At 42.8% G+C, this 18,483-nt stretch overlaps 1 protein-coding gene across 1 annotated transcript in view; it reads left to right on the top strand.

Annotated features, from left to right (window-relative positions):
• Positions 1–1,125: 1,125 nt before the first annotated feature.
• Positions 1,126–18,483, top strand: part of SP6 (Sp6 transcription factor) — a 40,534-nt gene continuing 23,176 nt past the window's right edge. The window contains exon 1 of the mRNA XM_048516872.1: positions 1,126–1,305. The gene's annotated coding sequence lies outside the window, so the exon portion shown is untranslated. The remainder of the gene's footprint in view (positions 1,306–18,483) is intronic.

The following is an 18,483-nucleotide window of genomic DNA, read 5'->3' as shown; positions in this document are numbered from 1 at the left end:
ATATATTGCCATCACAGATTGACAGACAGACAGACAGCACCTATGTGGGACCTGCGATGGTAATATATACATTTTCATGACAGAATGAGGATACTATATTTATTTCTTATTTCTTAGGCTTTTATACCGCCCCATCCCTGAAGATATCTATCTATCTATCTATCTATCTATCTATCTATCTATCTATCTATCTATCTATCTATCTATCTATCTATCTATCTATCTATCTATCTATCTATCTATCTATCTATAGCCATGACAGAATGAGGGTATTATACTAGAAATAGAATCTATCTGTCTGTCTATCTGGCACATGCGACAGTTATATATATCCTGTTTCCCCGAATATAAGACATCCTCTGAAAATAAGACGTAGTAGAGGTTTTGCTGAAGTGCGAAATATAAGGCATCCCCCGAAAGTAAGACGTAGCGAAGTTTTTGTTTGGAAGCATGCCCGACGAACAGAACACAGAAAAATAAGACATCCCCTGAAAATAAGACAGCGCATTTTTGGGAGCAAAAATTAATATAAGACACTGTCTTATTTTCGGGGAAACACGGTGTATGTATGTATGTATGTATGTATGTATGTATGTATGTATGTATGTATGTATGTATACACACACATACATATACATATATACATATAAACACACATATATACATACACACACACACATATACATATATATACACACACACACGGGGAGGGCGGTTTAAAAATGAAATAAATAAATAAATATATTCATGACAGAATGAGGATAATATCTAAAACAGCAATACATTTTTGCAATACAAAATTGGGAGAGGAAAAATGCTGTGTATAACACATACAAGTGTACATTGAGCAATAGACTTTTCAGGTACCACCGGGCTGTTGTTCCCTTTGCAGTGGGAAAATCTGCACTAGATCTGCTCTCTTGCAGCCGGACCTCGCAGAGCCTCCCTTTCTCTCCCTTCTTTGGCTCCAGGAGGCCCCCTGGCCCGCGCCGGGAAGAGTTAAAGCGAAGGCGAAAGGTGGCAGGTGGGGTGGATGGATGGGTGGGGCGAAGGGGCGGAGCTTGGCGCCGTGCGGGCTCCTTCCCTCCTGCGAGCGCCGCAGCCCGTCAGTCCCGGAGTGGCGCTTGCAGCTGCCTGCCCGGCCGGCCGCTTAAGCTCCCCGCCTGTGCCACGCTCCTTTCCCCGCGCCCGGATTTGCTCGGCGCCTGGCGCTGGATCTGTGCAGAGAGCGGCTGCGATCGCCCGGGAAGCCAATGTGGCAGGACTGGCCGCAAGCCCGCGGCTCCCATCTGCAACTCTAAACCGGTAGGTAACTGAACTCTTCTCTCCTCTCTTTCTCTGCCTCTTTCGCCTCTGCTTTTAGTTCGGAAGGCAAGCCGGTTCCTTGAACCGGGTGGGAATCCAGGATTTGGAATCCAGAATTAGTCATCTTGTGCCCAGGAGAACAGGTGGATGCGGAGGGAAGTGAAATTTTTCGCCTCTAAAAACCACCGAGAGGCACTAATTAGGAAAAAAAGTGCAGTAATATAATATTTGTTAGATACTTCAAAATGCTCACAGGATCCAGTCCCCCCTAGCAGCTGGAGATGACTTTGTCCCTTATTGGATCCCCTTTGGATTTCTGTTGTTTCAAGTGGTGTGGGAACCGAATTGTGGATATCTACCCGAGTGTAAGTCCCACTAAACTCAGTTGCGGTGACTAGATAAGTAGATCTGTATTGGGGAAAATTATATTCAAGAGAAAAAAAATATGAATAATAAGAAAAAATATGTGCAATTAATTAGAAAATATTATGGCACTGATACAATGAAATGTTCGGACGCTGGTAAAATATGACTACAGGCTTTAAAACCTCTTGACTGGTCATTTTTCAAAATTTAAATATTCTTCATTTTTTTTCTAATTTTTTTTCATTTAAATCTTTAAAAAATTACCAATCTACTTTAGAGGGCAGGGGATCCATTTAGATTTATACTGCTAAATCCAACACTAGATAAGTATGACTGAATTTATAAATTATTGATAGTACTGATAAAGGATAACACTTTTTAAAAAGGGAACCTGTCAAAGCTGTCCTAAACAGAATTACACCTACACAGAGTGAAACCTATGGGATTAGAAAGGTGCAACTCTTTATAGGGTGGCACTGCTGGAAAAGGACCTGGCGAGTATCCTACTAGGAGCTATAATAAACACAAGTTAGCATATTTTACAATAAATCTGTGTCCTGCCCCCCAATCTTTTTCTAATGTGGAGGAATACAAAGTTCACTCAGGGTAGTTTGACTGAGATGTCAAAAGAAATAGCTCCTGTATCTCAAAAGTTTAGTTCTCTGCAAATTTCTCTTGTGGAAAAACAGGATCTGCACAATTCCTTATCTCTCAGACAAGCAAAACCGACAAATTAAAAAAAAAACACAACCTGAATTCTCCCATTTCAAAACTAGATTTCTCATTATAATGTAGGGAAACTGGATTTGGATATAGATACAGATTACAGAGAGATTAGGAAATCAATCCAAAATAATTACAGCATTTTGTTTTTGGGAAGTGCATGTTGACTTTTTTTAATTTAGAAAATTAAGGGATTTTTTTATTAGTAGTATTGTAGGTTGGTTTATTTCCTCTGATCCGAAAGTTAATTTTAAAAATTAGATTTCAATCAGGGGTTTTATGTTGAAGTGAGATCTGCTTGATAATTTGATGTAATCTTTCGACATCTAGACACGGAGCAAAGGAGTAATCCTACGTTTTTATTACAAAAGAGAATAAGGAATTGCCGTAACCTGCAGGCCCTTCATAAACGCAATCCCAGGACATCTGCTCTTTGTGCACAGTCTTTGGCTGTGGCCAGTGGAATTCGTGTGGAGGATAGGTTAAGTGGCCGTAAGATTGGTGACAGTAATATGGTACCCTACAAAAACAGGCCAGCACTCCGATCCTAAAAGTGCCGTCATTTCTGGATGTCAGCTGGTGAAGGAAAATCTGCTGTCCCCATTGCACCAATATCTGCTGTGGCTGGGATAATGAGGAGAATCTCTAGCACAGGGGGATTATGCATTTGCCCTCTCCCCCCCACACACACCTGATTTATCTTTTAAGAAGCTCGGGCCCTCTTCACAGGTCTAATTTTTAAGTGCATCGATCTAATCTCTGGTGATTCATTTGAAAACCGTGAAGGTGAAGTGCGAACATGTTAGCGGAAAAGAGGACACCATACAAGTACATTCATTAGAGAGCCATTCGTTCATACGATACCCAAACTGGGCTTGTTGTTTCAAAAGGCATTGTTATTTTATTTCACTTTATTTGCGCATCACCTTTATCACTACTGGGAGACACAAAGAGGCGTACATACTTAAAAATATGCTGTGAGGTAGATTGGACCGAAAGGGAGTGACTGGCCCAAAGGCAGAGTTGGGATTCGATCTTGGCTCTCCCAGATCTTAGTACAACACTCTAACTACTACACGATGCTGGCTCAAAATGGCCTTCAAGCTTGTGCACCTGGGACTTACCCAGTAGTTCTTTGAAATAAAGCCAGTGATGTGCGACAGTTTCATTCTGTCCTGTAAGACACCTGTGGCACAAAGGGGTGTCACTGTGGAGGGCCCGTGGTGGAGCTTCGCAGAAAATAAGAAACTGAGAGTGGGACCGTCAAATCTTAGGATGGGGTCAACCCTTCTCAACAGTGTTGAATCTTGTGATCCCAGAGATGCTTTGATCAAGATGGTGCCACTTTCCCAAGACCTGAAGTAGCAAAAGTCTCTGCCCCTGCCCACTTTTCCACTTTTCCTCATACTAGCTACTATGCTTTTATACATGTCAATATGAACTTCATGTGGCAGATTTTGGATTTCATTAACAGTGGAGAGGGCTTGGCTTAGTGATACAGCATCTGCAAAAGGCCCCTGGTCCCAGAAATCCAGCACTATATAGAGGCTAAGAATGGTGAATTCTGATCTGGAGAACTGGATTTGATTCCCCACTCTTCCACATGAATGGCAGACTCTAATCTGGAGTACCAGGTTTGATTCCCTGCTCTTCCACATGAGCTGCGGACTGTAATCTGGTGAACTGAGTTTGATTCCTTTCTCCTCCACATTCTCAGTCACAAGCCTTTATTGGCATAAAATAAACATACAAAATCAGCATACAAAATTTGCCCATTATTGCTCACAATTATAGACACTGGTACTAAAATACTAAATACTAAAATATATACATGGTCCTTCTGTAACTATAGGACATTCCTTCAGCTAAGTTAACTCACTTAAACGTCATCGGATACTGACAGAAGCTAGAAAGATTACTGCTGGCTATGTATGTGGTCATAATACACAGACATTGGATGGTATGCATCTAGACTTACGTCTATGTATTGTTAGCAGAAATTTTGCTTTACATTCTCACACAATGTAGGATCCATGTTGTTCAAAAGCATAGAGTATCTTAAGAGCATCCAGTTAGATTGTTATACAGAAATGGGATAAAGTGCAGATTGTGACATTCTGATTTTTGCAAAACCTTACACAATGAAAGAGGGTATGATCGAGGTGTCTCCACCCTGACCCATATTGCATGGACATAGCCTCCTCTGTTTAGCAAGTTGTTGATATCTGCCATAGACCGGCATAGAGGGCATTAAGATTGAATCTGGCCAGTGTTAAAGCTCTTCTTAATTTAGGGTTTGAGGTGATCCACTGTAAATAATTGGCCATGTGTCCCTTGTTCAATTGGAATAAAAGCAGGGTCAGGGGGGAACACGTTTTCCCTACGCAGCTGTTATCATATCCCGATACTACTTGTTCTACAATAGCTTAGTTTTTCAAGCAGCTATAATAGCTTCTGATAGAGGAAAGAGGGACTAACGACTCTAATGAAAAGCCAAGAGTGTTGATTTTTCCCTCAACTAGTTTCCAGCCACCTACAGAATTTTGCATAGTCGGAAAGCATGAGGTGTAACAAACTGGAGTGATCCTGCAAATGTGGTGGATACGTAGCCAGTATCTGACAGTTCTCAGCCAGGCCATGCGTGGCATATGATATTTGCCCGAGTTCTAAACATATAGGGCTGCATATGAAGCACAATTTGAGTAAGCCCATAATTTTGTGGAAGAAAGCGGGACTGGAGCTGTGTTTATATTTTGTTTATAGCTCCGATCCAAATAGGTGCTCCATAGAGGGAGCTGAGAGAACCACATTTAGCATTGGAACACCTTCAATGCCGGATGGTGATGCATATACTGGTGGCCCACAGTGAAAAAGAAAGCGGCTGAATTGCTAGGGCACTGTTGTTAGCTGCAGCGAGTGCTAATTTCCCTATGTACCTGCCCAATTAAGGTTGCTAGTAAGAGTTATGCCCAAATATTTGAACTGGTTAACTTGTTCTATAGGGTCTGTTATTGATGGTCCATGTATGCAGCAGCTAGGGGGTCTTCTAAGCGAAGACCAATATTTTCAGTTTTTTCATAGTTAATTACCAGTTAAGTTCCTCTTACAATATGTCAGCACAGCAATTTTAAGGAGCGACGAAAGAGTGAGACCAACTTTAGTGTGGGAAAGAAGAAACGGTGTAGATCAGCATATACAACGAATTTGCAGACGCGTGTTTTAGTGCTTAGTTTGGGAACATGCCCATTTAGCCTTCTGGAGGGTTGGCACTAGATCACTAAGGAATATATATTGAACAAAGTGGGGGCCAATGTGTACAGCCTTGTTTGAAAGCCCCTCTGGATTTGTGATGATATTTTTTTCTGGCAATGGCCCGGTCCTTTATTGTTGCGGCTCTTATTCTGCAGCTAGTGCAAGTGTATTAACAGCTGTTTTTTATAAGAAACAGTAGTCTAGGGGTCCATGTGTAGCATGCGATCGAATTTTCTCCACAGTAGGGCTCTAGATATGGAGTCAAATGCCCCTTTTAAATCCAGGAAGGCTGCAAACAGTTTACGGTTATTATGAGTTATACTTTTGTTAGCTAAGTGTGCTAAAACTGTTACATGATCCAGTGTTGATTTATTTTTAGTGAATCCAATTTGCTCCGGTCCTATTACTTCTGCTTGCTTGACCCAATCTTCCACTCTCCTAAGGAGTAGTTTTGCATATAGTTTGCCAATTACAGATAATAGGCTTATAGGGCGATAGTTTGAAGGATTAGTAAAATCACCCTTTTTGTAGATTGGGACAACTATAGACGCCAGCCACATCTTTGGGATGCAGCCCGTGTTATATTCCTTTGATTCCTTTCTCCTCCACATGAAGTTTTCTGGGCAACCTCTCAGACCCACCTACCTCATAAGGTGCCTGTTATGGAGCGTGGAGGCCATTGTAAGCTACTTTGAGACCTCTTACAGTAGAGAAAAACGGGGTAAAACCCAGCTCCCGTTCTTCAATCCCCAGCATCTTCAGTTCAAAGGATCAGGCAGTAGATGATATGAAAGTCCTGCATGTGAAACCCTAGAAAGATTCTGCCAGTCCAAGTCAACAGTACTGATACTATATAAGGCAGCTCTGTCTGTGTGATGATTGGCAGATCGGACCTGTGGGGCACCTTCTACAGGTCTTCTGTGGATTGTGCCCCGTTGGCCAGAACTATTCGCAGCCCTTTCTTAATGGGGTCCAAAGTCTGACACATGAAGGGTCGACAACAGGATCAAGCCACCTTTGGAAACATGTAGTTGAGGTCAACAGCATTGCTTCAAACACCGGGTTTGAAAAATACACCTGTAAATCTTCTGGAGCTGCGATGGTTGCATGTCTGCAACCACATGTAAACCGCATTGCAACCACATTGCATGTCTGCAACCACTTGTAACGTGTTCTCATTGCGAAGGAGATGGGATTGGCCAGGACTGCCTAGTGGTTGCACACCTGGCTGCAGGTACAGAGTCACGACTTTGCAATGTGTGAAGCAACCCGCTGAGCAAAGCAGGCTGTTTGTGAGATGAAAATTCCAGATCAGTAGCCGAGTCGGTCTGTGTGTGGGTATGTGTGTGACTTATCGGATCTTGTAGACATTTTCAAGGGGAGAGATGTTTGCCTCTGCTTCGTGATCCTGGGGTTCTTTGGAGGTTGCCTATCCAGATCCTAACCAGGGGCGACTCTGCTTGTCTTCTGAGGCTAGTCTGAGGCTATCCGGGTCAGGGTGTTCAGCAAAAAAGACAGGAGTCCTATGGACAAATAGAACTTGCTTCAGTGGAAACTTTTATGAGGTGGCTCTCGCTTCATCCAATGCCCAGAAGTGTTCATGCGTCAGATGGCCTAAATTCTGATTCAGCAAAGCTTATGCTGGATTAAGTTTTGGTCGTTTTAGTGATACAGCATCTGCATCAACAGTTGTTTGGTCACTGGACTCCTGTTTCATTCTGTTGGTTAGATGACTGTCCAGCTTTCCCTTCTCCCATTCTTTTTTTTGGTCCTCTGTGTGTGTTTCAGTTTCTTCATGATGCCGAAGTTAATTCTCAAGAAGCATTTTATAATAGCGGCAGTACTGGAGAATGTAATAATAATGCACAGTATTTCCTCTAGAGTCTAGCTCATTTCCAGCATTCAGCATCCCTACCTTAATAAACTCCTCAACCGACCTTAAAGGTAGGCCTGTCATTTTCTGATAAATGTGGATGTGAATGGATGAGACGGAAATGACATGCTAAAAGCTACGAAGGCTTATCTGGCCCAGGAATCGCCTGGCGTACCTCCTGGCTCTTGTTTATAAGAACCAGCTCCCTAACAAATTCTTACATTTTGACAAATATATGAGGAGTGGCACGCATGCAGTCGTTGAAATGGATCCCAGGAGGCAGGGAGGTGCCATGCGCATTGACTGGACCCGAGTTTGTGAAGCTAGGGCACAAGCTACCCTTGGGCACAAGCTAGCCATCGGTCTTTCCAACATGGATATCCGTTTCTGGGACAGAAGGTAATATGGAAAGCAACACCCAAACCCTCTTGCTTAGGAGGGCTTCTCAATCCATCAGTCCCCTGAATCATTTAATTGGCAAGGAGCCAGTCGCTTGCTTTCTCTCGCTCTAAGAGAGCCAACCTGTTTGCTCTTAACCTATTAACTGACTGACTTCTGTGTTAGTTCACACCTGTGGTTAATCTGGCAGGGTAGGGGGTAAATTTCAATTACCATCTGACTGCCTTCTAATTTGGAGAACCCGGTTTGATTCTCCACTCCTCCACCTGAGCAGTGGACTCTTATCTGGTGAACTGGATTTGTTTCCCCATTCCTACACATGAGGCCTGCTGTGTGACCAGGGGCTAGTTTTTCAGAACTCTCTCTCAGCCCCACCTGCCTCACAAGGTGTCTGTTGTGGGGAGAGGAAGGGAAAGGAAATTGTAATCCCCTTTGAGTCTCCTTACAGGAGAGAGAAATGGGGTATAAATATAAACTTCTCCTCTACTGAGTCAGACCTCAATCTATCAAGGGCCGTTTTGTCTTCTCTGACTGGTGGCAGTTATCACTTGTTACCTGCTCATTTTAAGTGGAGATGCCTGGGTTCGAACCGAGGACTTTCCACAGGCAAAGCTGACACTGTGCCACTGAACTATAACCCCCTCCTCAAGGATCCTTGGTTTGATTTCTAGGGAGTCTAAAGTGCCACTTCCAAGCACCCTTACCTGAACATGGTTACCAAGAAGATAATCCCATTTAATTCAATTACACTTACTTCTGAGTTAACTGATTTGGGATTATGCTACTGCTGGACAGTTCAGTTCTGTCGAGTTGAGATAGAAGTAATTCTGCGTTAGGATTGTACCTTTAGAATTGGATGTGGGTCTGTGATACCTGGATTAACTCCCGGTTTCTGCTATAGATTCTTTGAGAGGCGTTGGGTATGTTATCTTCTCATCTGTAAAATGGGCATAATACTGACCAGAAAGATTTGCTTTAACGGGAGATACAAGGAGGGGAAATGGAGAAACTAATCTACGCATTAGAAATGCTGCATTTGTTGCCATTGCTGGATTCTGAATTCTCGCTAATGGCTGCAATTTAGCAAACTTTTCCTGTTGCATTGCGAGAGTTCGTCCGCCTGCATCCACTCACTAATCTTACAACAGCTCTATGGGGAGGTTCTTATCACAATTCCCATGTTGCAAGCGTGGGGGCTGAGGCTCACATTGTCCTCAGAGTCGACGGGCAAGGCAGGATTTCCTGAGTACACACGCTGAGCTGCTATTCCATGGTTCAGTATTAAATCGATAAGTTAGAGTCAAACTATACCTAATGTGATAGACCTGGGATTAAATCATCTTCATTTTTTAAAATTTTAATTCCGCCCCAGAGAGTTTTGCATTTGATCGCAGCAGCAGAGTGCGGGCAAAGAGGCTTTTAACCATTTCCCCTCAAACAATTTTTCCCATTCAAATCAGGACTCTTTGCTGCTTTCAAACCCTCAGTGGGAAGACAGGCTGTTTCTTCTGTGCTAATAGCACTAGTGGAAGAGTACTCTAAAAGATAACAAATGCAGTTTGGAAGTTTCGGAAGTTATATTTATAAAAATATTGAAAGCACTTTAGGAAATCAGTGATGTGTTTGCAGACCAGAAAGGCACAGTAATATCATCAGAAAACGTGTCTTCCGTATTATGATAAAGAGTGACACATTATAATTGTTGCGGGAATAAAAAAGAAGAGGGGAGAAGGCTGTTATAAATGATTTTGACATTTTGTTGGGTAGAAAAGCAGGGTATAAGTATCTACAGAAGTAGATAAAACGGCTCTTCTAGGCATGTTGGAGGAGCATTCCACATTGTGGGTACCCAACTCAGTGAAAATGAGGGTTCTTCCACCCACCCTATTTATAATGCACACTTGTTTCCCCTCCCCCATTTTCCTGGCTGTTTCCTTCTGGTCCAACCCACATTGCAGAAGTTTTTACATAATGCATTTATCCTTAATCTTAAAATTGGATTTTTTGGTAAAACGAACTGTGGGAGGTTTTGCCGAATAACCCCACAAAAGAAATCAGCTTGGCAGCTCAGCCCAATATGAGCTGAGGAAGAACAGGATTGATTCAGGCCGTTCTTAGAAGTTGGTGTGTTCACCGTGTGGAACATTGCAGTGTCTGTGATTTCTTTGCTATACATATAACAGGCGGTTGAACTCATGCAGTCGGTATGGCCTGAGTTGCATTCTGGGGCAATGATGAATTAATTGTGGAAACTCTTTGGTGTATGCCAAATGTTGTACAGATCCATTCAACGTGTATTCTCAGTGTGCCCATTAGGTCATGCACACGGTCCCTCACATGGTCATTAATGTACACTGATGCTTTAACAGAATCAGTTTAATCAAATTGCAGGTTCCTGCTCCACCAAGCTTATAACTTGGTTGTTTTTTGTGTGTCGGTGGGAGGAACATGGCATAGTGGTTAAGAGCAGGTGCACTCTAATCTGGAGGAACCGGGTTTGATTCCCCGCTCTGCCACTTGAGCTGTGGAGGCTTATCTGGGGAATTCAGATTTGCCTGTGCACTCCAACAAACGCCAGCTGGGTGACTTTGGGCTAGTCACAGTTCTTCTGAGCTCACTCAGCCCCACCTACCTCACAAGGTGTTTGTTGTGAGGGGGGAAGGGCAAGGAGATTGTCAGCCCCTTTGAGTCTCCTACAGGAGAGAAAGGGGGGATATAAATCCAAACTCTTCTTCTTCTTAATTTCAGTTGGGGATGAAGACATTGCTGCTAAGATACGGCGGGATGAGACAGAAGGGAACGAATGAGCTTTGGGATTTTGTATTGTAGGAATAGGGGAATGCAGCATTTCGCCCAGTAAATTGTAATCGTGTGATGAATATGAGGGGTCTGAAGCAATTGTTGAAACGGTTTGCCATGTAGCCAGAGAGGAGCAAGAGAAACTGTCAACCCATGTCCACACAAACCCATTAACTTCTGCTGTTAGAACAGTTTTTCCGTGGCAGACCTGCTAACAATGCAGGGAGCTCATTTTCAGTGGAGTTTGCCTGGAAGACCTTCCCAGATGGATTATGTCCCATTAGTCTGACCTCAGCTTTCCATTTGGCCACCTTTCAAGGAACCCAAAATTCATCTCCTCAGACAACCATCTCCGTACCTTCTGGTAAAACTTTGTCTCTCAGTGGTGTACCGCCCGAGTTTTTTTTCTGTGCTTCATAAACCAGTGTTCACACACAGAAAGAACAATTGCTTTTAGCACAACTCTTTCATTAATGAATAATTATGTCTTACAGCAATCCTTCTTTCGCTCACTGCCCTAGTTTTCCACAAATCTTCTAAGAAAGAGAGGCCAGTCTCCCAAGGAAAAAGCCTCTCAGGTGGTCTCTCAAGGGCCCTCAAGTTCTTATTCCTCAGTTAAAAGGCAATCCCCTTGGCATTAATTTGGGGAAAAAATGCACCTGTTGTAGAAAATTCACTCTAGTTGAGATGTAGGAAAGGCATGGATGGGTTTAGAAGCAAGGAACTGAGAGTTCTGCAAGTTTGAATCCCATTTTTTTTTACTTTCTTACTGGAATAAATTCTACATAGCATCTGTTACCCAATGGTAGGAGAGTCTCGTAAGTTCTTTGGCAAGAGCCTGCAGGTTCAGAAGAAGTCTGAGCTTTGGAATTTCTCATTCAAGCACAAAGTTCAATAAGGGCTCTGAAAAGGTTGAATTTAAAAGAAGAGTTGGCATTATACCTCGCTTTTCTCTACTAGAGGGATTCTCAAAGTGGCTTACAACCTACTTCTCTTCCCCACCCCACAACAGACATCTGGTGAAGTAGATGAGGCTGAGAAAGTTCAGAGAGAACTGTGCCTAGGCCAAGGTCATCCCACAGGCTTCATATGTAGGAACAGGGAAACAAACCTGGTTCACCAGAATAGTGTCTGCTGCTCACGTGGAGGAGTGGGGAACCCAACTGGTTTCTCCAGATTAGAGTTCACTCCTCTTAACCACTACACCATGCCAATTTGTGTCTAGTACTTTAAAGCACTGAATTAATTGAACAGATGTATTGAATGCATGAAGCTGCCTGCTGACCCATAGAGAGTCAGTCTCTTGATCCATGAAGGTCAACGACGAAAGGCAGTGACTGGCCAGGGTCTTAGGCTGAGGTCTTTCACATCACTTCCATCCTAATACTTCACTGGGAATGCCGGGGATTGAACCTGGAGTCTTCTGTACACCAAGCGGCTTCTCTGCCACTGAGTCACAGTCCCTTTGGAAATGTTGATGAAACGTAGCTATTGCAAACAACATCAACAACCCCTCAATGTATTTTTGATGAAGATCTGGAAGAAAGGAGGCAATTCCTCTATAGTATTTATTTGTTGCATTGATGCTCTATACCAGGGGTGTCCAACTTTGGCCCTCCAGCTGTTTATGGACTATGATCCCCATCATGGCAGGGGCTGATGGGAAATGTAGTCCATAAACCTCTGGGGGGTCAAAGTTGGACACCCCTGCTTTACACAGAGCAGTTGACTTGGAGTTCTGGCTGTCCAGGCACTGACAAACCACAGGCCTGCTTAGGACCAGCAAGACCGCTTTATCGTGCAGATTTTGAGGAAGGATTGAGTTAGAGGATGAGAAAGAGATGGCGCATTGAAGGTTTTCTGGGAGGGAGCTCCCGGCTAAAGAGAACGGGCACAGCAGATGACTGGCTGAGCATAAGCAGTGGAAGAACGAAGTTCATCAGGAGGGATATATTGGAAAATGCGGCCAGAAATACAGGGGCAGGCAGGGCCAAGAAGAATGTTAAAGGATAAGATATTCGTGCCAAATGCAGGAAGAGATGGGAAGCAAGGGTTGGGTTTTGAGGAAGGTTTTGTGCTGGTGGTTCTCTTGCTGGTGGACTTCTCGATAGAGGTGAGAGGACTGAAGGCTGGCAAAGAAAGGCCAGGAAGGGAAGAAAAAGGTGTCGTCAAACTGATCAGATCAGATCTCAGAAGCTAAGCAGGATCAACTCTAGATAGTATGTGGATGGAAGATCTCCAGGGAATACCAGGGGCACGACACAGAGGCAGGCAATGGCAACACCTTTCCCCTTGAAAACCCTATGGGGTTGCCATGAATCAGCTGTGACTTGACGGCACTTTCCATCCTGATTTACTTCCATCCCGATTATAATTTAAGGAAGGGCTGGGTTTTCACAGCCTCATACAGGTAGAAGAACATGCTGACATTGTTTGAAAGTGACAGCTTGGGAGAAAAAGGAAAACTGTGGTCTTGCACGTGTTGAATTTCAGGTTGGAATTAATTATAATCTTGGGTCGGGGTACAACATTCACCCAGGAATGGATTGAACATTACCTCTGTTTTATTTAAGTGTACTTACCCTGTGTGCTGGTCCACACAAATGTGGCATTTGTTCACACACTGGCAGTATATCCAACTGTCACATAAATTAGGTTGGTTTACTAACGTAACATGGATACACATTACCAAGCGTGTGCTCACTTTCTGCTTGAAAATGAAAATGAAGTTGAAAATGTGGGTCTTCAAACATTATTTTGAGTTACCAATTTTGCCTTTTAAAAAAATTAATCACTTACTAAAACACAGCCAGACACAATCAGAATCGGTATACAGAGCAAACAATACCAGTAAACAGAGCGAGCAACAGTTCACAAATGAAAAACAAATAAAGATAACTGTTATAGTTATTCCTTTCTAACAGTTTAAGGTTTTTTTAAAAAATATGTAGCAAATTGTTGCAAATGTTGGTCATTTGAAATATTCTTAGAATTTGTAGTTGCTGTTAGTTTGATGATTGATAAAATTTCCACATCTTTAGGAATCATTCTGATTTGCCGGACAAGTTTCTAATAAAAGGCAAATATCATCCTTGCAAAGGAAAAAAATAAAATAGTTGAATCAGAACAAGTACCTTCAAATTATTTTAATTTTATTACAGTTGACATTGATCAAAAATGTTGGTTAAAGTTATAACCACCAGATGTCTGTCTGGCAGATTCCGCATGGGCCAAAAACAGCAGTGTGAAAAATGGTGTGAAAACAGTGTAAACTCTTTTACCCCATTTTAAACCATTTTACACCATTTTCACATCACTGTTTTTGGCCCATGTGGAATCCACCTCTGTTCGAGAAAGGGCATTTATTAGGTTTTACTATGTTTTCCACATTGAATCCCGATGTCTTGGTTCACTTAATTTAAATGGGCTGGAATTGTTTGTTCAACCATACTTCTATGTGTATACCACCCTTCTCAACTATAAAATCCCCAAGGCAGTTTAGGACAATGAGATAATACACTATACTGTATAGAATACAGTTAGAAGTCCTCAAGTGAACATCAAAGGGGAACATCAAAAGTGAGAAGAAGATAATAAAATAGAGAAAAGACACTAAATAGGTCAATCGACAAATGAGAACCATGGTGATAAGAAATAAAAAGCAATAAAAACTGCAGGGATAGCAACATCTTTAAACATAAGATCCACACACCTCAAAAAAGTGTCAGCAGGTGCCTGAGCAAATGGGGAAATATCCAGGAGTTGTATTTTCATAAATATATTTAACCTTCTCTGTTGGGGATGCCTAGATCCCTTACAGAGCTACAATTCCCAGGATTCTCAGCGTGGTGTGGAGGTTAAGAGTGGTGGACTCTAATCTTGAGAACTGGGTTTGATTCCCTTCTCCTCCCTGTGAAGCCTGCTGGATGATTTTGAGTCAGTCACAGTTCTCCCAGAACTCTCTCAGTCCATGCAGAGGACAGCAATGGCAAACCACCTCTGAACATCCCTTGCCTTGAAACCCTACAGAGTTGTCAGAAGTCAGTTGTGACCTGATGGCACTTCCCCCCATCAAGTCACATTTGGTCCCTTTGTGGGTGAAAGAAGGGAAAGAAATATGGTGATAAGGTTTAAGGAAAGTCAGCTCCTTGGAATTGGAAGACAATTTTGCACTTTTACCGGAGACAAATTCCTTGTGTGTCCAATCACACTTGGCCAATAAAGATTCTATTCTATTCTATTCTATTCTATTCTATTCTATTCTATTCTATTCTATTCTATTCTATTCTATTCTATTCTATTCTTTGCTGAGTGGACCAGTAGGATACCACTCATCTCCAACTAGTTCTTCTGTTCTTGGAACATCAGATTTCCCCAGAAGAACCACAGCACTTCCTTTAACAATTAAAAGGCTTTTATGTATCCATTTTTCCTTGGATTATCCTGTAGAGTCAGAATAATCAAAGAAAATGCAAACAAAATCTTCATATCACAAACATAACCATTATTGTATATTATTGAAGGATTTCACTGCCAGAAACAACTTGCTGTTGTGGGTTTTCCAGCTCTGTGGCTGGGGTCTGGTAGCTTTTGATTTATATCTATGGCCCTTTCCGAACAAATCTCCTAAAACATTGTCAATCCTCCCCTTTTACAACAATGTATGTTTGCACTCACCTGCTCAAAACGATTCCTTCCTTCCTTTCCCCCCTCTCTCTTTCTTTCTCTCTCTCTCTCTCTCTCTCTGTCTCTTTCTTTCTCTTTCTTTTTGAGTTCTGAGTTGAATTGATACTTCAATGATTCACAGTCTTGTGCTGCATTCTATACTCTGCATATACTCGATGCTTCAAAGATTAGCCCCCCAAAATAAAAGAACAAAGATAAATGTTGCAAATAAATAGGTGAGGGGAAACTGAGTGAGCTCAGAACTGGCACAAAGGATGAAATTCAGGAAAGCAGAGAAGCATAGGAAAAGTAGTCAATAACTGCTTTGTTCTGTTTGTTGGTTTTATTGTATACCGCCTAGGCCCCTTCGGGGATTGGGCGGTATACCAAATATAATAAATACTAATAATAAGTCTCACAGCAAGTGAAGATGTTTCCAAGACATTTCAGTCAGAGCATCGTTTTAAACAGGGGTTCATTTAAAACTTTCTGAGGCTGGAAATAAAATGTTTGGAAGTAAAAACAATGCAGAACTCCATGGAGGAATTGTTTTATTTCCTGCCTCAAAATGTTTTAAAAGGTTTATGCGGTAAGGGTCTACATCTGGCATCTTCAGAGGCACACTATGGTAAGATGCCAGCCGTAGTTGTTTGCAAGTACCAAACCACAGCCACACGATCCGGAAAACAACAGCTAATCATTTTTTTTGCTTTTCTAGGAAGCAGACACACATACAAATACACATGAAGCTGAGTCTTTCCCCAGGTCTCAAACAGAAGTCTTTCACATCACTTGCTGCCTGGTACTTTAAGTAGAGGTACTTAGGATTGAACCTGGGACTGTCTGCATGCAAAGCAGAGGCTTTTCCACAGAGCCACAGCTCTTCTCCTAAGGGACCGAGCTCTGCTTTGCATCAATATAGTTGCTGTATTGATGGTCCCTGGGACTGCATGATTATAGCCAGTCCTGTTGGTTGTACATTTTTGTGTTCCTCTATACAGTAAAAGGGTACCATGCAGTGGTGGGATCCAAAAATTTTAGTAACAGGTTCCCTCGCCAGTCCCCCCTCAGCAAAGGGGACAGAGGTTACCTAAGGTGAAAAACCTGAGCCCGGGCAAAGACCTGGAGGTTGGGATGCCTTGCCATGAGGCAGCCACCCACCCACCATGACCTCAAAAAATTTTTTTGCACCAGGTCATTTCTAAATTATCATCACATTATAGAAAATGCCCCAGCTCACAAATCTGAACACAGCAATGGTGAAACACACAGGTTCTTTGATAGAGACTGGTGAGATAAAAGGTATGAAAGGCTGAGAATCAATGAATTGCAGTACCTGAAAGGGATTAACCCAGTTCAGGGAGTTACATTATTAGTCACAATTGCTATATGGAACCTTCTTGGGGAGGCGAAGGTGTGGAGATGGAAAAGCGGACCCAATTAGTAACCCCCTCTCGGCACACACAAATAATTAGTAAACCACTCTCGGGAACTGGTGAGAACCTGCTGGATCCCACCTCTGGTACCATGCATATAAAAAATACTGGTTCATGCCTTGAGACCTTTGGAACACACACATTTTTCATAAATGTAATATGCTAAATGTTCCTGGGCCAGTCATCTAACGAGAAAATCCTTGCTGATTCCAAAATGTTGCTGTTGATTTACAAGCTCGAGGAATGAGTGCAAACTGACCCTGTGCTACGTGATTGTGCTAGAATCATAGGCACCTGTTGTTTGGGTATCTCAGATGTTATCTGCTAGTGTTCAAGCACATTGCACCTGGGGAGGACTTCTTGCAGCAGAGAAAAGAAGCAATCAGTTCATCTTAATGGCCATCTAGAAAGCTGGTCTACCCGTGAATGAATGGGTAGATCAGGCCTATGTGAGACCAGGTCTACCAATTTTTCGTAAAGGCAGGTAGAACATCTGTCCGGAGAGCTGGTCTACCCATCAGTTTTCTCCATGAGAACTGATTTTTGTCTGGAGATGAGCTGTAATTATGGGAGATCCCCTGACCCACCCAAAGGCTGACATCCCTACACCAAGCTGGATCTAATGGCTATCCTCTGCTAAGTCTTCTTTGCCATAGGAGGAAGTCTTTCTTTGCTGGAGGGAGACTTGAAAGGGGGTCAGCGGATCCAACTTTTCATATTCAGGTACATACTCAGGTTAAGACTCTGGCAGGCCTTTGTTTCTGGTGGCAACAACTTCCATCATTCAACCATCAAGAAAGACTCTCCAGAGGTCTTTGTTATACTGTCTAACCTTAGAGGTCGCACAACAGGATGTCAGGGAAGATTCGGGGAATTCTATCGTGCCTTGGCTTGAAGGCACTGGGCAAGTTGCAACGTATTTGCAGTAAAACATCAACTCCCAAAATAGAACACCCGAAACTTTGCAGTGAGAACCCACAAAGCACAACAAAAGCTTTAAATAGCGCAACTAGCCACCCCTCTCCATATCGTATGTAAAATCTTTTTGATCTTAACAACAAGCAAAAAAGATAAATAGTGCAACTCGTGCCGAACCACAAGTTTTTGACAGCTGATACTTCTTTAAAGAGAGGATGTGGCTGCAATGATTTAATATGTATGTAATGGCTGTGGAGTGCTACAGACTGTGCAGAGGAAAATACCCCCTGTTGTCACAACTATTTCTTTAACGTTCAAGCGGCTGGAGGTTATGGTGGATGGCACTCCCCACTCCACCTGTTGATAGTACTGTCTGCTTATGGCAAGGCAGTTATTTATGGCTATTTACCCATAGCCATAAATGGTACCAGTATGCACCAGTATGCTCAGCCCATTGGCCACTGCACACTGAAACAGTCACCAAAGCCCAGGAGTGGATTGAGACGTTAGTTAAACCCATCCTCGAGGAAGCTGTGCCCACCAACTCTGGTGGTGCTTGCAAAAGCCCAGTGTTTCTCTGCCTGGGCCTGGACCACGGAACAATTACACCTGCTACCATCATGGTCATGGCTTAGGTCCGTGGTGGCGAACCTTTGGCACTCCAGATGTTATGGACTACAATTCCCATCAGCCCCTGCCAGCATGGCCAATTGGCCATGCTGGCAAGGCTGATAAGGAAATGTAGTC

This window comes from Sphaerodactylus townsendi, linkage group LG15, assembly GCF_021028975.2.
Source record: "Sphaerodactylus townsendi isolate TG3544 linkage group LG15, MPM_Stown_v2.3, whole genome shotgun sequence".
Classification (NCBI taxonomy): Eukaryota; Metazoa; Chordata; class Lepidosauria; order Squamata; family Sphaerodactylidae; genus Sphaerodactylus; species Sphaerodactylus townsendi.
The sequence above is the reverse complement of the archived record's forward strand: the minus strand, read 5'-3'. Positions and strand labels throughout refer to the sequence as shown.